Source organism: Syngnathoides biaculeatus, chromosome 2 (assembly GCF_019802595.1).
Source record: "Syngnathoides biaculeatus isolate LvHL_M chromosome 2, ASM1980259v1, whole genome shotgun sequence".
Classification (NCBI taxonomy): domain Eukaryota; kingdom Metazoa; phylum Chordata; class Actinopteri; order Syngnathiformes; family Syngnathidae; genus Syngnathoides; species Syngnathoides biaculeatus.
This window is the reverse complement of record NC_084641.1, coordinates 39420726-39448021: the sequence shown is the minus strand read 5'-3', so window position 1 is coordinate 39448021 and position 27296 is coordinate 39420726. Positions and strand designations below refer to the sequence as shown.

The 27296-nt window shown below is 40.6% G+C and overlaps 1 long non-coding RNA gene across 2 annotated transcripts in view; it reads right to left on the bottom strand.

Annotated features, from left to right (window-relative positions):
• LOC133492217 (uncharacterized) overlaps positions 1-27296 on the bottom strand; it is a 66536-nt gene that overhangs the window by 22107 nt on the left and 17133 nt on the right. The window lies entirely within an intron of this gene.

Sequence of the window (27296 nt, the reverse complement as noted above, 5' to 3'; positions counted from 1 at the left end):
ATTGTGTTTCATTCCAATTTTAATTTCTAGATCCATCCATCCATTTTCTTAGCCGCTTATTCTCACAAGGGAGCTGGAGCCTATCCAGCTGTCAACGGGCAGGAGGCACAGTACACCCTGAACTGCTTTCCAGCCAATCGAATAATTTCTAGATGTACAATATGTATATACAAATGTAGTGCAATGGAGTGACAAAATAGCAATAAACGACTACACATATGTATCAATGGTGTGCAGTGAAGGGTTTTAAAACTTCTTTGCTTGCCTAAACACTAGAAAAAAAACACTGACCTAGATTTACAACGTTATTACATTATCAATGAATGAATTATTGTTAATATCTATCATAATATACATATACAGTGCCTTGTGAAAGTATTCGGCCCCTTGAATTTTTCAGCTTTCGCCACATTTCAGGCTTCAAACATAAAGATATATAATTAATGTTTTTTTTTTCCAAGAATCAACAACAAGTGGGACACAATCGTGAAGTAGAACAAAATTTATTGGCTATTTAAACGTTTTTAACAAATAAAAACGTGAAAAGTGGGGCGTGCAATATTATACTTTGTTTTTTTGCTGCAATTACAGCTGCAAGTCGCTTAGGGTATGTCTATCAGTTTTGGAGATCGAGAGACTGAAATTATTGCCTTTTCTTCCTTGCAAAACAGCTCGAGGTCAGTGAGGTTGGATGGAGAGTGTTTGTGAATAGCAGTCTTCAGCTCTGCCCACGGATTCTGGATTGGATTCAGATCTGGACTTTGAGTTGGCCATTCTAACACCTGGATACGTTTATTTGTGAACCATTCCATTGTAGATTTGGCTTTATGTTTTGAATCGTTGTCCTGTTGGAAGATAAATCTCCATCCCAGTCTCAGGTCATTTGCAGACTCCAACAGGTTTTCATCCTGAATGGTCCTGTCCAGTGGTGCCTCAGTTCTCAAACACAATCCATTCCAGAAGCCCAGTGGAAAACCAAAACGTTGGAAAACCGAAGCACATTACAATGAATGGAAAAAGAAATGATATACGTTCCAAGCCTAAACAAACGTTATTTAAGCAATGTTTTCAGCTTTTCCTGATAATAAACTGCATAGTAGAAATACATGTATAGTTTAAATACTTCATATAATTAAATCATTTAAGAAATATGTTTATTTTGTGGTTAAAATGTATACTTTGGTCTAGTAGAGTATGCTAGGCTGGGACTGCATTGCCGTATCTGGAGCAACTTGACCACCAGTCTTGAAACCCTTTTTTTATTAACAAAAGTGCAGAATAACTTTAAACAAGCAATAACGAGGGGGAACAAAACAGAGAAATTGTTTTTTATTTGCACAGAAATTACGTAATGTAAAAAAAAGAAAAAAACTTGCAACTTGAGAAAAAAAGCAATGCAAAACAATTTCAGATGTCTTCGGTGGGGGTGACTCGCCCCTTTTTCACAAAGAACAAATTTAATGTCATTTCTTTCAGGCGTCTTTTAAGCAGGTACCAAGGTACCACTGTAATTGTCTCCATTCATCTTCCCATCAATTATAACCATTTTCCATGTCCCTGCTGAAGAAAAACAGGCCAAAACCATGCGGCTGCCACCACCATGTTTGACACTACGGCAGTGTGTGCTCTCTCTAGTATAAAATACTTCGACGAGGTAGCCACCTGAGTTCTTTTATTACTCCAAAGTACTAAACTAAAAAATTAACTAAACATTAATTCCTCTAAATGGATATTACAGTTTTACTATTTACTTGTGCATTTAATTCTCTATCAAAAGTCTCTGAAATAATATTTCTCCTTATGAGTTAATATCCTAATTTAAATAATCAAGCTACCAAATAAACTCATCACTATTTTAACTGTCTGGCAGATAGTCAAATAATAAACCTGGTTATGTAACAAAAAGTGTGAACATTAAATAACAAAATAAAGGATAGAAAAATCAAACATGTATACACAACAGTCAAATAAACAAAGTCAATTTAACAGGGAAACAATGCTCACATGCTAAGGGCCCAAACAAATGTGAATATAGCCGCCAAGCAAACAAAATTCAAACCCCAATGTCACTGCGGTGCTTCCCAAGGCAGGAGTGAAGAAAGGTGAAGGTGGTTTTTTCTCTGTCCAGTGTCCTCACGGTCCTCGTCCGTTTTTCTTCCTTGAAGGCACAACACAGCCTCGCTAGCCACATTAGCTCCACGCTAGTGCCCTTGTCCTCTCCTTCGTTGTCCAACACACAGGCCTTGCTAGCTAGCATTAGCTGGTTCCTAGGGCCCAAGCCAAGTCCCATGCATGCACTTAGCCCCTGTGGTAGCGGTTAACTCCACCATGTTACGGCATGATTTGAGTAGTCCACTCAAACGATACACTATCCCAGGTGAACTTTCAACAGTCGTTGTGGAACACGTCGATCAACTTTTGACAAATGTCCACCGTTCACTTTCTTTGTCCTTTCGTTACCCTCCGACAAACAGTCATTCCTTGCACTCCGTCTAGCCTTTTTTCTCGGTTCCTGCGTCTCCTTAACACGTCACTTTCTGTCCTTCTTAAACAATGGTTACAACAATAAAATGACAAACAAAAGTATGTCTTTTTCCACAAATGAATCAAACACATTTAAATACAAATCCCTACAAAAGAAAATACAGTCAACACACACAGTTTAACAGATATTCCAACACATTGCATAAAGAAAACCTATAACCTAATTGCTACTCTATTATACTGAAATTTTACCTGTACCAACTTTTATCCGGGTTACATGCATTATTTAAAATATGGGCTAAATGCATGTAAATAATGCGAAGAATGGACTATAAATATGTGATCTTTAAACGCAGAATGATACCGAAGGTTTCCATTTTGTTTTATGCCTCACCCACTCAGTCTCTAGTACAACAACAACAACAAACGACTCACTGTTTTGTGCAAGCAGCATCAGACGTTTAAACGTGTTTGAATTAGATTATTTCGTCAAAAAGGTGTACGTAGATTTCTTGACGCACATACCAGTCTGTGTTTTGGGTGCGAAGTTCCACGTCAACTTTGTCAGGTCTCGCTGAATTCTGTCCTTGTGTTGCATTCGTCAACTCAGGATCGAACATATATGGTTTAATTACACCTGCATGTGATTTTTTTCCAAACATGGAGAAATTGGAAAATTTATCCTCTTCAGTCCTATCGCTTCCACAGAGCATTCCATAAAAACTTCATCACTGCTGTCTATCTCCTCGAGATCCCACATGCAGTGTGTATGATTGTCCGTATCGGAACCGATTGTGTTTACTGGGGGTTGTGTAGATGTGACGTCACACGGAAGCAAGTTCTACAGAGCCTCGATTTGAAACAGCCATTGGAGGCATTCAGATTCCAGGAAAAAAAGTGCACTTTGACGCTAATTTATTTCTTAGCTGTTGTGTTGAGAATTTTTTAAATATTTTTAATGAAAAATTAGCTACGTTTGTGTGATACGAAAATAAAATATAGCTAATATGAATTAGCTCTTTAAGATCAACCACAAGCACTTCGGATGTATTTTGAACTAGAGAGGATATTTGCACAGAGTCAACAGCTGTGCAAAATGGCGGAGAAGAAGGGAGGGGAAAAAGGAGGTTGCTGGGTGGAGCGTCAATGATGCACCCAACTAGCTCCAAAAGGCAGATCTGTCTTTTTTTGGGGGGAGGGTGAAAAAAAATGCAATGCACTGAATCCGCGATAGGTGATCCACAATGTAGAGATGGATTACTGTATAGTCTTGTGCATCTTTTTTTTTTAGGGGTGTGAACAGTAGAATGTTTCTGTTTAGTTCACAAAAATGCAAATTAGATGATGGTAAAATGTTCCAATACTCTCTCTTAAACTTGCCTGACAAGTGCTGTCATTCTGTTCATAGGACAAGCATGAGATTGGGGTCGGGATGTCTGCGTGTGTGCATGTATGAGTGGGTCGTGTTTGTGGGTGTGTCTTTTTAAATGTGTGAATAGGACAGGAACAGAGAGGCCGAATCTCCACGCACTACCAAACGCAGTACCAAAAAAGTACAGTAAATACAACTTAACTTGACTGTTGAGAGTGGCTGCTACCCACCATGGTGGAAATCAGCTTGTAAATGGAGGGTTTCCAGATGTTAATGTCAAGCCCTGTCTGACAGTGTCAGTCAAAACTGAACATTGTCTTTATACAAGCCTATTTTATGATACAACTCTTGTTTTAACATCTATTAGATGGGCAGATGAGTGTCCATATCTTACAACACGGGGATTTTGTGTTGCTTTTACATTAGTCTCCCAGTAGAAAAAGGCTTCTTAGACTTAAGGCCCTTGTCCCCATGTCAAGCTGTTAGACTCATAGAAATATGATAGCTCACATAACATACACCTGAGCTGGATAATTAAACATATTTGTAAAGGAAGTGAGTCAACATGATCTCTTTGAATGTGGCAAGACACAAATGCTCACATTAATGTTGTCCATCTTTTCTTTGTCAATCAAGATGCACAACTCTTCTGTCATACTGCTCTCATTTTCACAATAACTAATGCACAAACACAGACACACAAACGCATAATGCAAAACCTCGCTAGCTGCAGCTTGTTGTATTGTTGACACCCTCACCCTCTCATCTTACCCAAGGTCCAGAGGAACAATTGCATATAGCACATTAGTAATGGTCTGCGAACATTGTAGCTACAAAGGAGGCCGTTCACAGAAATCTAAAAAATTAATTAAGGTTATCCATCCAATTGCATTATTTGCTTTCACATTTACTATTCTGAAGTCTCTTTGTGGCCATTTCAAAAGGGATCTTAGAACTTGTAGTGGATGGTCTCGAGAAGGACAGCTACAGTATTGAAGCTTAAACCAAATAAGTACAATTTATGAAAAAATATCAAAATATCTAATCCAGTGAGACAATGTGGTTTACCTGGTAATCATTAGATTATGGAGCCCTAAAACATGCATGTATCCATCCACCCTGGAGTTTATTCCATTTACCATACTATTTAGTAAATGCTGCCCAGTCGGCATCCATCATAGCCTAGTTATCCTGGAGGGGGCTAAAAGTGAACCCGAAGCCTAGAGAAAGGAAATTTTCACTAACTTGCAAGCATTGTCTTTAAAATCATTCCTCTTAGGTGAAAAACCTGAGTATCATTTCAACTCTGAGGTAACTCGAATTCCATGTCAGATTGGAGTAGAGAACATGCAAACTCCACCCAGGCGGGGCCGGAATTTGAACCCCGGTCCTCAGAACTGTGAGGCCAATGCTCTACAGATGCTTTAACATACCACCAGTATTTGAATCAATTCGTGAATATATCAAATTGAAATCGTCATGTTCAATGGGGAATTAATTTATGCATCTTATTCTCACAGAAGTTGGAACGAATTACGTTATCTGGCAATGTCCTTGTTTATTTCCAGCGTGTTTGACTTTTACTGTGTATGTGCAGTTGTACAGTAGCCATTGTAAGCCCAAATATATAAACCAATGTATTGTGCAGCTGTCTCCCCTGAGACAAGAATCTCTGTAGAAAGAAGTGTCACATGAGAATGGCAGACTGTGACAATGGCAGATGAATTGGACAAAGTTATGCAAGATTCATTCAAGACGTGCCAGATGATTGCCGAGCGTTACTGCTAGCTAGCAGCTAATCTAGCTAGCTGGCAGAAGACAAGATGTTGCCATGCAGAGAGTAGTACATAATTTTTGGGAGCATCATCCCATCCTGACTATACAGAGGGTTGATGGTGCCCGTGAGAAGCCGGACGGTGGACCAGAATTTCCTCGAAGTGTCTTGAAGACGTGTTTTCCATGGCCTCACCGAACTTCTCCCACACCCGGGTTTTTGCCTCAGCAACCAATGAAGCTGCATTCTGCTTGGCCAGTTGGTACTTATCAGGTGCCTCCGGAGTCCCGCAGGCCAGAAATACCTGATAGGACTCCTTCTTCAGCTTGACAGCATCCCTTACTGTTGGTGTCCACCAATGTGTTCAGAGGTTGCCACGACAGGCGGCGACCACCTTACGGCTGTCCAACTCCTCTCAAGAGGACTGGTACCAGAGGTCAAGTGGTGCGTAGAGGCGAGCCCGACTATATCTACTGACACACACACTCACACACAAGCTTGGGCTCCTTTCCTGTGAGAGAGGTGACATTCCATGTCCCTGAAGCTAGTTTCTATAGCCAGGAATTGGATTGCCAAAGTCCCTGCCTTCAGCGACCACCCAGCTCAAATTGCACCCGACCCCTATGGCCCCTTTCACAGGTGGTGAGCCGACGGGAACGGGGACCCATATTACCCTTTCGTGCTATACCAGTCCGAGCCCCATTGATGCAGGCCCAGCCAACAGGCACATGCCTTCGAGCCCCACCTCCAGGCCTGGCTCCAGGGGGAGACCCGCGTTCGGGCAAGGGAAACCTGAATCCATTATTTTTACTCGTCATAGGGGTTTATGGAGCCGTCTGGTCCCTCACCTAGAAAGTGTTTGCCAAACTCATTGCATTTATCACCTGCTATTATTTCTGGGGGGCTTATGACCTTATGAACCACAGCAAACAGTGTGAGTATTGTTGAAGTTCTGACTCGCAACTTTAGAAAATTGCTGCTCTCTAGCCATGATGAACTCTTGGTTAAAATTTAAAAAAAACTTTGTAGAGTTCATAGTCAATTTGGAATTAAGTTTTTCTCCAGTTACATTCTGCTTTCCTAACTTTGATTTAGAGCTTTGACCATCATTATGCTCCTCCACGGTGTTCTTAGTCACTTCAAGATGGTTTTATTTTCAACAGGAGTGCCAGCATTCATGATATTTGAGATGTTCAAGGTGAAATTGTCCCAAAGTTCAACAGGAGTGCCAGCATTCATGATATTTGAGATGTTCAAGGTGAAATTGTCCCAAAGTTCAACTGTCTCAGCTTTCAATTTGTGGTACAACTACAGTCTCCATAAACTAAGTGGCAGTACTCCCATTTATGTACCTTTTCTTAATAGACACAGAGGTTGTCTGAACATTTCGAAGAATCTGTAATTCTGAGGTAGGGTCTGAGTTATTCTGGAAAAAACCCTGCACGTATCAATCACATTCACAGATAGGATTCTTCACAGGTAGAGTACAGGCTTTTCTCATCTTAGTGGAGTAGTTTCAGACAAGGGGGGATGGGAGGAAGATCTTGCCTATCTATCAGACCTAACATTTCATTTAGGCTAGTAGAGTATGAATTTTGTGTTGGGCTTGACTCCAATGGCGCTGGGAGATGTGCAGGAGATTGACAGTGCTGGCTCATCTCATTTATCATTTTCTCCTCTGATTGTTTGGATGACCCTAGAGAGTCTTTCTGCTACTCGCGTTGCTTTATATCAAGTTCCTCCGAATGTTTGGGAACAACTGCACCCTTTCGTCCATGAGTTGTGTAAACGTTGCCACTGTTTTTTCAGGTTGATGAAGGATATTCACAGTAAAAAATGTTGGCTGCCAGTAATTTAACCCCTTGTTCAATTAAATGTCTGAATATGTTTGATTTGCAATATCCCACTGCATGCATAGTCACTGATGGTGTAGTGGCACACACGCCTAATTTTGGTGCGGGCAGCAAGGGATTGATTCCCACTGAGATGATGGTGTCGATGTGTACCCTGCGACCTGCCCGAAGTTAGCTCCCATTCTATATTGCATAATTTGAGATCGATTAAGTACTTTGAACTGGATAAGATGAAAATTACTCTGTTTTTGTCATTGAAAATGTGTTCCTACAGATTTGTTGCCTGTAATCATTGTCAGTAGACAACATTTTGCAATTGCTAAGTGTATTGAATTTATACTTGAGATTAATTTATACACTTTGGAAATTCGGTTTTTGTTTTTTTTTGTTTTATTGGATTAGTTCTCCTATTTTCAGAACAAAAATGTGTAGTTCTTGAGTATTCATTTCTGTTGAGAATCTTTTTAGGACTGTTTTTCTTATTTTATAGCATTGAAGGGAGTTACCCACCTCTGCTTGATAGTGTTTCTAGGCAGGTACCATGAGGTCAGTTTTCACTATGTGACTTTGTGAATGTGAGCATGAAAGATAGTATATGTGGTTGACTAACCACCAGTAGGGGGATTTTCACCTGAAATCAGGTAGGTAGGAATCACCTCCCTGCAACCTTTAAGAGAAAAGGCAGACAGATGAAGGGATGAGTTTTACTGGATGGTGAAAAGATCTTTCCACCAAAAACATTGTAAAACAGGATGATTTATTTCACATACTGTATGTGGCTTTGAATGCTCCTCCCTGAACCATCACCTTTTTTTGGTAGAGGATTTTGTGTGTCCCAGGGATTGTAGGAGATGAGTTTTCTCCGGCTGTATGCCCCTCACAGTGTCATGCAGGGCAAAAACATCCTGGGTGAGTGCCTAGACATAGAAAAGCTCAGAAACCCCATATGAACAAAAGCATTCAAGATGTTTTCATTTGCCCTGATGTGGGTCACCTGACCCCCCCCCTCCCCCCTCTTGAGCCAGTTCTGGATGTGGGCCCCACTGATGAGTACTTGTGCACAGGCCATGCACCCATTAAGCCTGGCCAGGCACAGTCCAAAGAAACAACATTGGTACCCCTTCCCATGGGCTCACCGCCTGCTAGAAGAGCAAATAGGGTTGGCAGTGTGGACAAAAGACAAAGGATAGGACCTTGGTGGTCAAGTCCTTCCCTTTAGAAATCGAATCTAGGGAGACTGAAGATCACCTCTCTGGCAGGGAAGGGGCTTGTGCTGGTGCACAAGGTTGAGCAATTCCAACTTGATATAGTCAGGCTCGACTCAACACACAGCTTTGGTTGTGGTACCACTCCTCTTAAGAGGGGTTAGACCCTCTTCCACTCAAGAGAGGCGCTTGTTGAGAGGCGCAGACATACTTATTACCTCCAGGCTCAGTGTCAAGACATTGGGTTGATCCCAATGGATGAGAGGGTACCTTCCATCCACCTCTGAGTCTGGGGATGGGTCCTAAGTGTTGTTTGTGGCTATGTATCAAATAGCTGCTCAGAATATCCACCCTTTTTGGAAGTGTTGGGGTGCTTGAGTACTGCCGCTGGATACTACGTAGTTTTGCTGGGGTACTAAAAAGATCACATCGAGTCCCCATAGCTCAGTGATTACAGCATTGGTTTGGTAAACCAGAGGTTGTGAGTTCATATCTCACTGGGGGGATTGTGTCAGGAAGGGAATCTGGTGTAAAAAATACACCAAACAAACATGGGCATTCATCTGAGATGCCACGCTGTGGCGACCCCTAACGGGACAAGCCAAACAAAACTTACTTACTTCTACTAAAAAGCTCACATGGGTAATGGTTGGAATGAAGAACACCCCTGGACAGAACCCAAGTGATGTTCCGCTATTGTGGTCTTCACGTGAGATCTTCCAATTGTGCTTTTGATACCCGGACAGCCTTGACCGCAGTTAGATAATTAACTTTATAGTTGTGCCATCAGCCAACTGGAGGTCAGTACCTGTTGTGGTGGGAATCTCCAAACCCACCGGCAGTGAGACATGGCGTCAAGTTGAAGGAGGAGTATTTGGCTTTTTTTTTTTTTTTTTTGTTATCTTCACATCATGACAACACAAGGCCTCGCACAGTAGCCCAAAAGGTGCAGACCATCAACGAGCTGGGCTGGGAACGGCTCCCTCATCCCCCTTCCACCCCAGATCTTGTCCCTTCAGACTTTCACCTGTTTAGTCCCTTGACAATGTTCACGAGATGCACAAAGTTTGAAAGTGACGATGAATTCAAAAGTGTTGTGAGCGACTGGCTGATACATCACTCCAAAGATTTTTACGGTGAGGGAATATGGAGGCTTGTGCACAGATGGAAAAAGTGTGTGACAGTGCTGAGAAAGTACATTGGTAAAAAAAAGTCAGCTTCTATCTGTATTAGAAGTCCTTAAACCTTTTTTATTGAATGACCCTTGTATAATTCCGTAGTGTGATACACTATCACACTACGGAAACAACAACCTCAACAACAACAACTCAACAACCTTTTAACAAGTTGAGCAAAAACTCTTTAATGTTCAACTTAAGTTTAACATTGTTTTACTTGTTTTCATGGTAAAGAATGACATTCACAAACAATGAAGGCTTTTTGTGCTTTGCATATTGCTTGAACAGTCGTGCAATAGTGTGTAGGTGTGCATTATTGAAGGAATTTGATCCAGATGCAGAATTAACCTTTGCAACCTGTCAATCATTTGTACAATAATAGCCAACCAGATTGGCATTGTCTTAACCCCTGGCTTGACACGCCCTTCTTGTCGTCATGTCCCACAAGCAATGCTGGTTATCAGTCACGTGCGCTTTGCAAAGTTAATGTTACGAACAAAATGGTCCTCAAATGCGCTTGGGGAACAAACAAATTCTGATGAAAAGTATCCGGCTAGATTACAAGGGGCATGGTTGATTCATTTTCCACAATAAAACAACTAAAACACAGTTGACGAAGTGTCTACGATTGATTAAGGCTTGTGGAAGATCGCACGTACAACTAAGTGTAGACAATATCAACAAACACAAGGCTGTATGTTCGAAGGCAAGTGAGGGAGAAGTAACTTCTCTGAGTTTGATTTGATTATTATCAGTGGTTTATACATTGCAGGAGAACAGCTTTGACTTTATTAGAATTTCACTGACCTGCTGATTGAACTGTTTTAATGTTTTACGCCGAAGAGTTGGGTTAGTGATATATAAATGTGCAATGTCATGGAAGAGAAATGTCTATTTGCCTATTTGTATCACATTGGACTTTTAAGACAGAGCATTGGGTTCCATTACGAGCCAAGTCATATGAATACACCCACTCACTTATCAAGACTACAGTGGTATTACTCGTGATCTTTCCAAGTAAAAAGTACACACCCTAAATTACGTGTAGTACAATTCCACAATTTTATCCTGTTGGATTTCAATATGAAGTTTGTGAGGCATTAAACGTTTTTGCATCAATCACCAACGTTTTGCTGGGACTCTGACATTGTGTCCTGCTCCGTCCAAAATCTTAATTCCATATGCATATCCTTGGTGAAATAGTTGAGACCTCTCTGTTGAACCCTCTTGGACAAGTCCTGCACATTTACTGGGAATACGCGATAGAGAATCCACTTCAAACCTCTGTTCAGTTGCCATTTTGGAAAAATGTGGGAGATGGCAACTGTTGCTAAGGGGGACGAAGCTAAAGATCGCCAGTCGGAAAGGTCCATTAAACTGGCCCAAAGCTTTCATAGAAGAAGGCAAAAAGAAAAAGGAAGTCACACCACAGGAGCAGTGCATATTTAATATTTGTAACCTTTATGAAATCATTTCTAAAATCCATAATTGTAAAATAGTTTGTTGCAATTTTGATGCAGGTAGTGATGATCTGCGGCCGAAGTGGTGCTGATTACTGGAAAGAGAGAAAGGGAGGAAGTGAGAGCAAAGGGAGCACAAAGCACCACCCAAGCTCCTACAAAAGCATTGCAGGGCACAGCTCATGATTTCCACCCCAGTCACCCCAGTCTCCCCAGTCACCCCAGTCCTCTGAACTGAGTCCAACGTTCTAACCGGCATTTTTGACAGAATTTGTTTGCGTTGTCTTGGCTTTCCATGTCATTTTGCACCTCCCTCGCTTGTTTTGTTTTCCGTGTCATTTCACAATTTTATACAGAACTTAATTTCTGATGTTATTTGGGTTTTTTTTTTTTTGCATGTATGGATTACTTGGGTTTCCCCAACATCTGGTGAATATTTCAGGTCAATAGTACACCCACCTGTGTAGAGTTTGTATGTTCTCCCCGTGGCTGCGTTGGGTTCCATCCCAAAACATGCAACATTATTTAGACTTGACCTTAGGCGTGATTGTGAGTGCGGCTGTTTGTCTCTATGTGCCCTGTGATTGACTGGCAACCAGTTCAGGGTGAACCCCGCCTCCTGCCAGCAGGGATAGGCTCCAGCACTCCCCGCGACCCTTGTCAGGATAAACGGCCAAGAAAATGGATGGATATCTATCTATATTATACATACAGTGAGGAGAACACCCTGCGATTTTGAAAGTTCCCAACTTTCTCTGAAATTTTCATCTTAGGTGCATAAAGATTGTAAGAGATATCTTCTTCTTCTTCTTTTTTTCCCCTTTCGGCTTGTCCCGTTAGGGGTCGCCACAGCGTGTCATGTTTTTCCATCTTAGCCCATCTTCTGCATCTTCCTCTCGAACCCCAACTGCCCTCATGTCTTCCCTCACCACATCCATAAATCTTCTCTTTGGTATTCCTCTCGGTCTTTTTCCTGGCAGCTCCATCCTCAGCACCCTTCCACCAATATACTCACTCTCTCGCCTCTGAACATGTCCAAACCATCGAAGTCTCCTCTCTCGAATCTTGTCTCCAAAACATCCAACTTTGGCTGTTCCTCTAATGAGCTCATTTCTCATCCTATCCAACCTGTTCACACCAAGTGAGAACTTTAGCATCTTAATTTCTGCTACCTCAAGTTTTTCTTCCTGTTGTTTCTTCAGTGCCACCGTCTCTAATCCGTACATCATGGCCGGCCTCAACACTGTTTTATAAACTTTGCCCTTCATCCTAGCAGAGACTCTTCTGTCACATAACACACCAGACACCTTCCGCCAGGTGTTCAAACCTGCTTGGACCCGTTTCTTCACTTCCTGACCACACTCACCATTGCTCTAGATTTTTGACCCTAAATATTTGAAGTCCTCCACCCTCGCAATCTCTTCTCCCTGAAGACTCACTCTCCCCCCTCCACCTTTCTCATTCACGCACATATATTCTGTTTTACTTTGGCTAATCTTCATTCCTCTCCTTTCCAGTGCATGTCTCCATCTTTCTCATTGTTCCTCTGCATGCTCCCTGCTTTCACTGCATATCACAATATCATCTGCGAACATCATGGTCCAAGGGGATTCCAGTCTAACCTCATCTGTCAGCCTATCCATTACCACTACAAACAGGAAGGGGCTCAGAGCTGATCCCTGATGCAGTCCCACCTCCACCTTAAATTCTTATGTCACACCTAAGCCACACCTCACCACTGTTCTGCTGCCATCATACAGGTCCTGTAATATTTTAACATACTTCTCTGCCACACCAGACCTACACATGCAGTACCACAGTTCCTCTCTTGGTCCTCTGTCATAGCCTTTCTCTAGATCCACAAAGACACAATGTAGCTCCTTCTGACCTTCTCTGTAGTTTTCCACTAGCGTCCTCAAGGCAAATAATGCATCTGTGGTACTCTTTGTAGGCATGAAACCATACTGTTGCTCGCAGATACTCTAGCCTCCACGACTCTTTCCCATAACTTTATTGTGTGGCTCATGAACTTTATTCCTCTATAATCCCCACAGCTCTGAACATCGCCTTTGTTCTTAAAAATGGGAACTAGAAAACTTTTCCTCCATTCTTCAAGCATCTTTTCGCCCGCTAGTATTCTGTTGAATAAATTGGTCAAAAACTCCACAGCCATCTCTCCAAATTGCTTCCCTACCTCCATGTCATCAGGACTAACTGCCTTTCCATTTTTCATCCTTTGTAGTGCCTTTCTGACTTCCCCTTTACTAATCATTGCCACTTCCTGTTCCTTAACACTTGCCTCTTCAACTCTTCCTTCTCTCTCATTTTCTTCATTCATCAACTTCTCAAAGTATTCTTTCCATCTATTTAGCACACTACTGGCAACAGTCAACACATTTCCATCTCTATCCTTAATCACTCTGACCTGCTGCACATCCTTCCCATCTCTATCCCTCTGTCTGGCCAACCTGTAGAGATCCTTTTCTCCTTCTTTCGTGTCGAACCTGGTGTACATGTCTTCATATGCCTCTTGTTTAGCCTTTGCCACCTCTACCTTTGTCCTACGTCGCATCTCGATGTACTCCTTTCGCCTCTCATCAGTCCTCTCAGTGTCCCACTTCTTCTTCGCTAATCTCTTTCCTTGTATGACTCCCTGTATTTTGGGGTTCCACCACCAAGTCTCCTTCTCCCCTTTCTTACCAAAAGACACACCAAGTACTCTCCTGCCTGTCTCTCTGATTACCTTGGCTGTCGTAGTCCAGTCTTCCGGGAGCTTCTGCTGTCCGTCGAGAGCCTGTCTCACCTCTTTCCGAAAGGCCGCACAAAGAATAAATAAATAAAGAAATGCTTTGCTCTGCTCTAGATAACGTGGCAGCCTCCTAGCAGGAGATCGCAAGAACAAAAACATTGAATCATCAGAACTGTTAGAACTGCTGCCTGTTAAAGAAATGATGACCACACATGTATTCAGCAATCTTCCACATATGCAGACGCACATGAACAAACATGTACACCTTGTTTCAAACTGTTTTGCTTGTCGTCTCCTTTTTGTAACATCCATGTAAATAAGGGGCGTCTTAAAACTAAATAAATAGAAGTGCTGAGGAAAGGATAATCAGAGTGTGCAGTGGTGAATTGTACGAGACAGTTCCTCTCCTCTTTCCTCGCGAGACTTGAACTGGTGTCTTTGCTTCCTTTTTTGTCCTGTTTAATGAATGTCTGATTGGTGAACCTGAGATTTACTTTGTCCTTCGAGCCGGATCTCAAGATACCTGAGGTTTCCAGGGGCTGAGTTGACGTCCAGGCAAAGACTGTGGCCACGGCACTTAAGACCCTTTCCGGGACTGGGCCTCGACTTAGCATCTGGAGGCTGAGGGTTGACGAGAAGCCGAAGGAAGTAAAGGCATTTCTGGTGAGTAGGAAACTCCCACACTCATGAGGAATGAGTGAATGGGCGTCTGGGTGACTGCAGCAGAGCCAAACCTCGAGAGTCCTAGTCACTATCAAGTAGACTAATGAGTCTATAAAACTGAGAAAAGGGCAATGTGTGTCCTGTACGTGAGCTCCGTGAAACGTGTGCATGTGTAAAAGTGTGAGTGGAGGTTGGCTACCTCATTTGAACAGGAAATTGAGTGACAACTGTTTGAGGATGCAGAGGTAAGAATTCTCCGCCACTTGTGGTAGAAGCTTGAGAATTACCTCAAACGGAACGTAATTGTCACCCTGTTCAGGGGAAGTCAGTTTAGTCACCCTAGGTAAACCGCTGACTCCAACAGGGGAAAAACAAATGGCAAAATAGTAGATAAATAGCAAAATAGTTGAAACAGAATATCTGAAAAAAATGTGTAAGGACTAGAAGTTTGTAGAAAGCAAATGTCCTACTAATACAAAACATCTAAATTTGTGGATAACACAATATGACTTATCTGGCCAGCTCAACATACACACAAAAAATATATATAGTTAACCTGCAGGATAAAAGAGAAACACACACACCCAAAAAAAGAAAAAAAACAACAACAAAAAAAAAGGCTGGAGTCAAGATAATGTGAAAACAGCCATAAAAGGTGTCACATCTCATAAAGTTGATGTAACATAATTCATCCAGGGAACGCAACATTTGAGAAAATCTTACCAATTAAATGGTGTGGAAGTACAATAAATTTGGCAAAGTACTTTCTTACAGCAGCAGGGAGTTAGAGGCTTAATATCGCGCACCTCTGCTAGATTTAGAAAAAAAGCAAATTGTTCTGCCATTGGAAGAGCAAAATAAAATAATGAACCATTTGAAGAATATAGAATTGGAATGACTGCATGTTTTAAACCAAACAGTGGGATTCCTGAAGATCACACTCCAGGGAGTGTGTATCAAGGGCAATTAAAAAATGCTCTTCATGCAAATTCAAATAATCCTACAAAACAATGGACGGAAGAACATTGAGTTGACAAACCGACTAGCAGCCTATAACAATACGTTAACCAAGCACTACACACAGAATGAGTGCTACAAAATAAGAAAAAGAAAGTTGACACCTTTCTGACAGAGGAAGGAGAAATTTATGGAGCTTTATATGAAACATTAAATAATTGTGGCCACAGATGAGGAAGAGAGCAGCCATATTCCATCAAAAATGTCACAACTAATGCTCCCAAAATGCAACTTTTTAATTTGCCCCGTACGTTTTTTGGGAAGAGATGGCTTGCTGAAACTAGGACTGGTCTTAATTCCCTCTCTAACAGGAAAAATAGAAGTAAAAAGAAAAAAAAGGAATTACTGGGAGGACAGTTAAATATCTTACAAAATAGGAATCCAGCGCTCTATTATTACACCTTAGGTATTCCAAACAATCCTCCCACAAGAAAGGGAGATTTCTTGCTGCAAACACCTCAAGACGTGATTGAACAACCACAAAATGACGTAGGAAGTGACTCATTCCATGTGACAATGTAGTATAAGATAAACTTATAACAGCCCACACCAGACAAAATCATGATTATCTGTACTCAGATGGTATATCAATTGTGGTGACAGGAACAAGACTGACTGACAAACTAAATGCACTACACAAGGAATGGACACCACCACACACGTCATTACAACTGGAGTGGAAGACTTTGGGACAATTTGTCTTGGTAGTAAGAAATGTTCCTGATTGGACAGAAAAAGAACTAGATTTGGATTGGGACGACTGAACTGTACAGACAATATCTTATTGGATAGTCTTAAATAATCTGAGACCAGATGCTGCTGTATTCACGGTAGTATCACAATCTACACAGACAATACTGGAAAAATAGAGGAATCGCGACAACTACAGGGAACACAGTGACACATGCAGAGCTACTACAAAATTTGCTCATAGCAGTTCAATTACCAAAAGAAATAGCCATATGTAAATGTGCAGTACACACATCAAAAACAGATAAAGAATAATTAGGAAATGGATTTACAGATAAAACAGCAAAAGAAGCAGCAGCCAAAACCTTTATGGGATTAGCTGACCATGAAACAAATGAAGACATACTTTGAGATGATGTGTTAAAAAAAATGCAACAAAAAAGCTTACCAGCAGAACTAAAAATGTGGAAAAAATAAGGTACTACATTACAAATTGGGAATTATGTCAGCACAGATACAAAAAAAAAAAAATTCTACCAAAAACATTTTTTAAGGGGCGGCAATCTTGAGCCATAGGAAGTCTCAGGTCTCAACAGGAGCAATGGTAACCCTGGAACAAAGGCATTAGATGATTCATGGATTTAACTTGTATGCAAAAAACTTTTTTTGTAGGGCTTGTTTGATCTGCGTGCAACATAATCCACAAGGGAATGTGCATCCAAAATGTGGTCAGTTTCCTCAAGCTACACATCAATTCATCCCTCCATCCATTTTCTTAGCCGCTTATCCTCACAAGGGTCACGGGGAGGGCTGGAGCCTATCCCAGCTGTCAATGGGCAGGAGGCAAGGTACACCCTGAGCTGGTTGTCAGCCAATTGCAGATCATATGGAGACAAACAGCCGCACTCACAATCACGCGTAGGGGCAATTTGGACACAATGATAGATTTAGTCTAACTATACATACATTACAACCACGTAAGGGTCTCATTCCATTCAAAACACTGTTTGGGAGACCATACAAATTACCAATATTTTCCACACAATGAGAGATAGACGAATGATGAAGAAAAAAGAAAAAACACAGAAGTGGGTCCCATTCAGGAGTTATTAACAACCCCAAACAGTTTAAAAAATTGCAAAAAGGGGTACTTGAGTTCATTTGTTCATTGTAGGAAAGTTTTTGCTTTTGAAACCATTGTTAACACAAACAAAACTAATTTGTTTTTATTGGCCACTTGTAAGATAGCTGTTCTCATTCCCACTGCCAAGGTCGCTGTAGTCCGGTTACACATCGGAGTGAGACTGCTGTCATAATGGCAACGAAACAGTTAAATTTTACTGTTGGATGTTGGATGAAAACGCTACCCGTTATTTTCATTTTTCTGTTCGAGTGGTACCTGTGGGAACCACTCAGGGTCCCACCCCAGAAAAATAGATAAAATAAAATAAAAACAAAACAAATTGGATAACTACATACAAAAAACGTGTCCAAAAGATTGTGTTGTTTGTACAGATCCAGAGATAATACCAATCCTATTAATTGATAACGAATGCAAAAAAAAAAAGTTGGGGGATTCTGTGTATCCATTAACTTCTCTTGAAAAACAAAAAAACTGTTTTCTAATGATGTGTCACTAGGAAATTTCACATGCATCAATTTGATAAGGACTAGAAACAAATTGGGAATTTTATTAGCATTGGTGTGTAAAGCCATTTTAGTGCCATTGTCATGGTGGTGCAGCAGTAACTGTCTTTTTGATTTTATTACGCCGGATACTTTTCCAGACGCAACCCTTCTGCATTTATTCGGAGAGAGAGCTGGAGCCAATCCCAGCTAACTTCAGGCAGAGGCAGACTACACCCCGAACTGGTCGCCAGCCAGTCGCCTTGCAGATGTCGACACCATCACAGAGTGGGAATCGATCCCACGCTGCCTTCACTCGAAATGTCCCTCTGAGGGAAACCCGAACTACAACGTGGCCCGCAAGAGAAATTAGTTTGACATCCCTGCACTACACCATCAGGAAAAAAAAAATGTAACAAGTTACTGTGCTTTAATAACCTTATTACTGCCATTTGTCTATTGACTCTATGTCTGTTTATGAATTAACATCGACTGTACATGCAGTTTTACCCGAACAGTGGCGTAGACTGAGCAAGAGCTGAATGACATGGACAAAATAGCAGAAAGAAACACGTGGATACACCTTACACACTGTAAAAGGTCATCTCAGCTGAGTCACCCGAGGGGAAAGGTGAGCAAAGTCCAGCATACGGTGGTTGCAGATTTATAGTATCAGAAAATACCTGAAGGCTGGTGAAGATTTAAAAGACACTTGACTCATTTAGGGGTGACTTGGTCGACATGACTTCAAAATGGCTAAATAATATGATAGCATGTTGGGCTGCAACATTGACAGCCGTAATGATATTTTTGTTCATATGCTACTTTTGGACACCTGTAAAGGTGACAAAAATACATTACAACAGAACCAATAATTATACTCAGTCAACTATGCCTACCACACTTAAGATAAAGAGGTGCAACCTCATTTCAAATAACATTGGTAAACAACTATGCGGGAGTCACTGAGGCATGAGAAGAGGACTCCATGTGTGCCTCCCAGTGAATCAGTTCAGCACAATGCCATACAAAAGAGTACGTATTCTATGGAGGGAGTATTTTAACCGAAAAAGCCTGAGGAACATTTTTTCATTATTTTGATTATCATTTTTACAAATAGGAAACAAAACTGGTTGTTATTAATGTAGAATGCAGCTAACAAGGTAAACTATAATTACATCACATGCATGGGCTCTGGGCCACTAATGCGTGTCATTCCAACAGAAATCCCAACACAATGTACCCTGGAGGTAAAGACTAAAACAACTCCTAACACCACTTGTCAGAAATGGTAAAGTGTTTATCCAACAACTAAGGCAGTAAATGATAAACTGATATTTTCTACTAATGTTGCATTGGCTAATTTCTCCTGTGTTAGCTTTACAGGGACAGATTTTAAGGTGGGAAGTCTCAACAAAACATGGTGTCATGATATCCATCTGCAAACTGCCCCACTGCTCCCATGCAGCGATTTGTTGTGGTGGTGTGTTGGTCAAAATTTGTATGACACACTGATAAATGCAGCAGGAACGTGTACACTGGTATCACTGCTCTTATCTGTGACTGTGTTTCCATCCAAAGGAGAGGATATACAATTGGCCGCATCCATCTTTGGACCTCCCTTTGGGTTCTCCCGAAGGCGAAGGTCCTCTTGGAAAGATGGAGATCTGACATACATTGATGGAAATGGCATCCCAACTGCATACCAGATGAGTATAAGTTGGTTAACGAGATTGCTGCAGGATGGGAATCCATCTTATGGATAACTCTGAATAAAAACGTTGACAGAATCAACTACATACATTACAATGTACAGAAACTAGGTAATTATACGGAAGCAGGCTTTATTGCCATAAGGGAACAACCAGCTGCAACCTTACTCATGACGTTCCAGAACCGCATAGCGGTCGACATGCTCGTGGCCGAGAAGGGTGGCGACTGCTTAATGTTCGGTGACCAGTGTTGTTTATTCCAAATATCACAGCACCTGATGGGTCGCGCACAAGGGCCATTCAAGGCCTCCGCACCCTGAACAACAAGATGAAGGAGCACTCTGGTGTAAACACATCAGCCAGGTCTGAGTGGTGGGGAAAAGAAAAAAAGTTTGGCAAATCTAATAATTTGGTGTTCTCTGTCCTAGTTTCTATCGCTGTTTGCAGCTATTCTTGCAGTGTGTGGATGTTGTTGTATTCCCTGCATAAAGGCATCACTTAACCAACTTATAACCACTGCTATTGCCCCGACAAATTTTTATAATTTTATTAATTATATAATAATAATTAATAATTTATATAATTTTAATAATTGGCAAAAATATATCCACTATTGGCACAACAGAGTAATGACAGTGATATTGTTGACCACGATGATGACGTTATGACTTCTCCTCCAGACCTGTTCTCTGATCCAGAAGATTACAAGTAATTAGTGCTATATTTTCCTCCGAGTGTAAGCCGAAAGGGTGATCTATTAGATGATTAAGGATTTGAGCAATTGTAGGATAAACAGGAGGGTAATGTAGAAATAATTGTAAATAGTATTAAGTAACTGCTTCTGACTGCAATGAAGAAATGCTTTGCTCAGCTCCAATTTAGTTACTGCTCTGCCTGCAATGAAGAAATGCCTTGCTCTGCTCCAATTCAGTTACTGTTTTTGCCTGCAATGAAGAAATGCTTTGCTCTGCTCCAATTCAGTTTCTGTCTCTGCCTGCAATGAAGAATGCTTTGCTCTGCTCTAGAAAAAGTGGTAGCAAATGTAGGATAAACAGGGGGGAAATGTAGGAATAATTGTGATCATAATTATCATACATCTGCTTCCAATAAAGAAATGCTTTGCTCTGCTCTAGATAACGTGGCAGCCTCCTAGCAGGAGATAGCAAGAACAAAAACATCGAATCATCAGAACTGTTAGAACTGCTGCCTTTTAAAGAAATCATGACCACACATGTATTCAGCAATCTTCCACACATGCACACGCACGTGAACAAACATGTACAGCTTGTTTCAAACTGTTTTGCTTGTCGTCTCCTTTTTGTAACATCGTACGATTGTACTACATAGTTTCAGCTCACGTTGTTTTTCTTCCGGTTTGGCCATGTCATCCGCAGCAGCAACAACATGTTTCTTTCAAAAGCGGCTGCACAACTAGCCCTTGTAATCACCATTTTTTTTGTTCTTCGTATAATTTTAAATAAACTCAGGGACAGTCGTTTCTGATGTCTGGTGCGGTAGCAACAAATATGCTATGCTAACGATCGTAAAATGTAAATCCCCCACCCCACCACTTCAGGAGGTCAGAGTTCAGATTTCAGGTTGGTGGCACACATTACCGTAATATATGCATAAATCTGTAACATGAGAAATCGAATATCATATCAAGATTTATATGTATACCTTTCTTTACCACTCTATTTACCTGTATACGACTATACAATGTGATTGTATTTTTTATTTTTCATCCATACCTAAATATAATGCTCTCTATTGACATTTTGAAAATATTCTTGAAAAAAATTGTGCATTATTTGAGAAATTACATTACCTTTTTTTTACCACTTTATGTAGCTGTATAACACTATATAATGTAATTTTCTTTTTTATTTTTAATCTATACCTAAATATAATGTACTCTATTGACTGGCATGATTGGCACATTATATATGAGAAACTACGGTAATTTTTCTGGTTACAGTTTACATTATTTTTGCAAAGATATAAACCTCAGAAGAAAGTGGGTCAACGTTTGTACAAACAAACAGTGAATTTTTCCAAACCCAGTCAGCAGTCTTTCCTATGCAGAGAAAATTTCAACCTGGACACTTTTTCTGGTTTTAAATCTAAAAAAAAAAAAAAAAAATGTTAAAACCTGGATCAGTGCCTACCATACATCCAGTTCCAACACCTGAACAGATCAGTGTTGGCTAAGGGATCAACCATGAAATTGAATCAGCCGCTGAACCTGGACAAGGTGCAACAAGCTCCTGCCCCCCCACCCCCTTCCCAGAAAGAACTAAAACTTAGAAGAGTTTTTGTTAAAAGACAATTTCCTGAGTTATGTTGGTAATCTTTTGTTTCCTTAAAACTTTGAACACTGTTGACATGGTTGAATTAAAGCAGCATATATCGTTCTTGGCAAAAAATACAAGTTTTATTATAGCAAATGGTTTGACCATTCTCAACTAGAAAAAATGGAAAATATTGTGTACAAACCTTTAATTATTTAACAATTTAATGATTTTATTTGATTATATTTTGAGATAATATTTTGTGGCCACCACGTTAATATGAAAGTTTTATGTTAGTGCGGCCCTCGAGTTGTATATGAATGGCACTTTTATACTGTTGTGTGCAAAATCATGGTGGGGTATATGGCTTTCGGGCACGTGCAAGCAGAGAAATATTTTTCTGATTGAAAATTACAGCAGAGTTGCCATGTAGCTATAACCTGGTAAAAAATTGGTACAGGTAAAAGTTCAGTATAATAGAGTAGCAATTAGGTTATAGGTTTTCTTTATGCAATTTTTGTGGAATAGCTGTTAAACTGTGTGTGCTGACTATTTTCTTTTGGAGGGATTTGTATTTAAATGTGTTCATTTGTGAAAAGGAAATACATCTTTGTTTTCCTTTTTTTATTCATTCATTTTCTGAGCCGCTTATCCTCACCAGGGTCACCATGGTGCTGGCACCAATCCCAGGTATCATTGGGCAAGAGGTGGGGTAAACTTTGAACTGGTTGCCAGCCTATCGCAGGACACATAGAGACAGACAACAGTCGCACTCACAATCACACTTAAGGCCAATTTACAGTCCCGAATTAATGCATTTTTTTAGGGATGTGGGAGGAAACCGGAGTGCCCAGAGAAAACCCACACAGTCACGGGAAAAACATGCAAACTCCACACAGGTGGGTCCGGGATTTGTCATGCCCCTGGCATCCTGCCCAGGCTGGGCGTGGCCAGGCAATTAGTCGGCACACACCTGCACCCTGTTTCGGCTGATTACACTCGGTACTTATAGGACACGGGGGACAACTAGTCCTCCGCCTGATCGTTGATTCTCTTGCCTCGTTCCCGCACTCCCGTATACCTGACCAACCGTGTACCGACCCTCAGCTGTTCCCTGACAATCCTAGTAAGCCTGCCTCTTCTGATACTGCTGCTTTTCCTGACTGAGTCGCTGATTATTGACCACGGACCAAATAAAGGCTTTCTCGACACTACATGCTTGCCTCTGGAGTCGTCCATTTGGGTCCGCCCTCGAGCCTCGTTCATGACAGGATTCAACCTGGGACCTAAGAACTGTGAGGCCAACGCTTTCCAGCTGAACTACCGTACCACCAAAGTACAACTATTGTTTACATATTTCAAACATTCTGGTTCCCACATAAACATACATCCCACGCTACTTTGCGGGTTTTCACTTTTCGCCCGTGGTTCTGGTCCCAATTAACCATAAAAAACAAGTGACTTTAAGTCTCCCTATATACTGTAGGAAAAATGAACGTTTCTTGACATAAACTATTTTGATTTATATAATATGATCTATTGCTCCTCCAATATGGTGCCTGTACATCTTCAACCGCATCTTTTTTTATCTAAATCACCTATTTTTTAACTTGACCACAAGTTTTGCCAGTGTTGTGTGTGATACTTGTTTAATGTTTAAATGTGCTTGCAACTATACGATTGCTTGCTCAACCAGCCATCAGGATGATTTCAATATGTTTCCTTTATTTAAATGCATTCTTTAGGTTATCTCAGTTGTAAATAAATACACAGTAGAATCATAAATGTATGGAATGCATTATGTCTCCTATGTTTGGAAACTTCTGGAACAACATTAATATTATTTAACTATTTTGTTGTTGGTTAATTTTCCCCTTAATTCTGTTGCCTGCAAAAAAAATGTCCCCTTTGGGATTTCTTGCAGCTGAACCCGTCATCGAAAAGCAACAGGGCTAATCACCCTGTGGGCCAGTAAGCTTCCAGATGGCGATCACAATCACTTTCATGAGCGATCAATTCGATGGTCATTTGTATGCGATTAGAGAGTCAATTCATGTGAAGACATTGGTTCAAAGGGGTCGTAAAGGCCCTACCTGTCAAACCAATAGCACACATTTCTTTCCTCATGACGTCAGTAAGACGTCAGTACCAGGTTGACATTCATACTCAGACGCACACACACACTCACACTTTATACTAATAAGGACCAACCTGGCTGTAACAATACAAATGTACTTTAGGCCTATGTCTAATATAAGACTACAGAATGTAATGATGTGTTCAGTGAGGAAAACATTCACATCAACTCTCATTTGATGTTTGTACTGATGTGATAGTTCCAAAACCTGTTTCTTTACCGTTGCTTCTGTGTGAATCCCAACACAAACAAGGAATAGCTCTTGCTCCTCCATGCGCACCAGTTCTCTTCAAAAGAAGAAGTTGTCATCCAAGCTGTTAGCCAGTAGCAAAAAAGACAAGCATCTTAGCCCCGAAATGTAGCAAATGTTGGGATTCCTAAAACAAAACTATTCAATGGAATGGGTTCAATGTTAGGAAGAAAGACATAGAGACTTATTTCAGGTCCCTTTTAAAGCTCAGTTTTTACAATCAGATGCCCACTGCTTTTTTTTTGTTTTTGACAAATGAGAGAAAATGGTGTATTAGCTGGAGAGGGATTATGGTACTTCCTCTCAATTTACTGTAATACAGCATTGTCCTCCTCACCTGCCCTTTTATTTTGTAGTCATTTGGTTTAATAAAATTTTTAAAGAAAATTCCTGCACAAACATCACCATCAAATCTTCCCGTTCATTGCAGGTCCCCTGTCAAATGGAGTCACATCTTTTAATGTTGTTTTGTCTGCTCATGCTTTGTGACTTTGACATGGTTGTAGACAGTACCATCCATTTTCTAAGACGCTTATCCTCAAAAGGGTCGCGGGAGTGTTGGAGCCAATCTCAGCTGTCATCGCAGGAGGCGGGGTACACCCTGAACTGGTTGCCAGCCAATCGCAGGGCACATAGAGACAAACAGTCAGACTCACAATCACACGTAGGGGCAATTTAGAGTGTCCAATTAATGTTGCATGTTTTTGGGATGTGGGAGGAAACCGGACTGCCCAGAGAAAACCCACGCAGGCACGGGAAGAACATCCAAACTACACACAGAGAGGGCTGGGATTTAACCATGTCCTCATAACTGTGAGGCCAATGCTTTCAACCTACCCCACCGTGCCGCGTAAGTTAATTATTCCAAGAAAAAAAACACAAATACCTTGTGGGAATCACACGACTTGACGTTCCATATGTTCATATTTGTTTGCATTAGCAGCTGTCTTTGTAAGCAATCATGCAAATAGTTTTACAGTGGACTAGCCATGTGGTGTCTGGGCTTTCTGTTAATAACAGTCTGGTTTATTTGGTGTAGTGTTCTCAAGAATCAACCTTGTATTTCTTTTTTAATTCATTTTATTTACCAATCACCACACATCTGACATCTATCTATACGACATGAAACTATATTTTTCTGTGTGTTCCTTTTTTCTTTTCCTCTTATAGATGGAATAGTTTACATAGACCCCTACTGTTCCAACTGACATACTACAAATGAATAAAACTGTGCCTTTATGAGATGACAAACTTGTGCCAAGTTTGATCTGAAATCTGCTAATCCATTCATCCATTTTCCTTAACGGTTCTCCTCACTAAAGGGATGGTGGAGCCTATCACAGCAATCTTCCGGCGAGGGGTGGTGTCAACCCAGAATTGATTGCCAGTCAAATGCAAGCCACACATCAACAAACAATTGACACTTATGGGCAATTTAAAGTCTTCAATTAACCTACCATGCATGTTTTTGGGTTGTGGGTGGGAACTGGAGTACTTTGAGAAAATCCTCACAGGCATTGAAAAAACATGCGAACTCCACACAAGAAAGGCTGATCCTAAGCAATATTCCCTCTAATTTTTCTCCATGTTTTCCCCCATTTTTGTTTTTTTTTTTGTGAACAAACACACCAAGCCCCTGAGTGGTCCCTTCGACCACTGTGAGCAACATCAGTCTTGGGTCATCCATTGACTCTACATGGCTTATTAAAAGAATCAAATTACAGCAATATTCCCATCAGAACACTTTTATTAGGAACAATTTCATGTGTGTTTTTACAAATTTACAATGAAAATGTCAATAAACTTGTGTTCTTTTACTACGCAAAAAAAAAATAAAGCCTACTTCAAAATGAATCCAATTTATTTATTTATTTATTTATTTATTTTAGTTCACAATGATATCCCCATCCATTTTTCTTGGTACAAAACTAAAGTATTGCTTCCATAATATCTTTTACAGTGCATGCTGACAGATGAATGATGCTCCAAACGGTTTGACGGTGCTCCTTGTATTTAGAATAAAGACCTAGCTTTTTGTGCACAGTATTCTGTGCTTTCAGCCATGATGAAAATGTCCCTAGATGGAACTTTAACATTACTAGTCACTTGATAAATATCTCCATTCCATCAACTGATTGAATAAAAAAAAAATTCTGAGACATGGGTGATTTAGCAAAAACTTTCTGGTACTTTGCCGAGTGTTTGTGAATTTGTTAAAACGGCATCAGAGAGGCATTCCTGTTGATGCCTGGCAGAACATTGTTGAGAATTTTAACTTGCTCTTGGTTTGATTTGTTTACCAATGTCAGCTTGTTCCTTTTCTCTCGTCTTTGGCACTCTTCCCCCAACAAAGTACCGATCCCGATTCCCAACTTACATCTGTTTACAATTCTAATTGCTTTCAAATTACTTGTGCTGAATGTTATGCTTTAGATCGTCCTGCTTCCATTCTGTCAAACATCTTAGGAAAACTCTGTTTCAACTTTGGCTTTTGCAACATTTTTTTTTTTCAGACCAGACCTTTCTTGTTTGAAAAGAGAAAATGTCTTCCTGGTTTATCGCTTTTTCTTCTATTTGCATTTACTCCGACAGTCATTGGATCTTAAAATAGCAGCATCTTTTTTTTTAGTTTTTTACTATTGCCATTATTATCGAGGGTAAATATAAGTATAAGTGTCGAGCTCGTCTTGGCTCTACATTGCCAAGACCACTTTGCAAAATGGCACAAACTCAATTTTATACTTTCAATTCAGGCTGAATTTTTTTTTCTTTTTTTGTGCACGCACAAATTCTGTGGGCAGAGACAATATCAACAATGTGCCATTGCGCACGCGC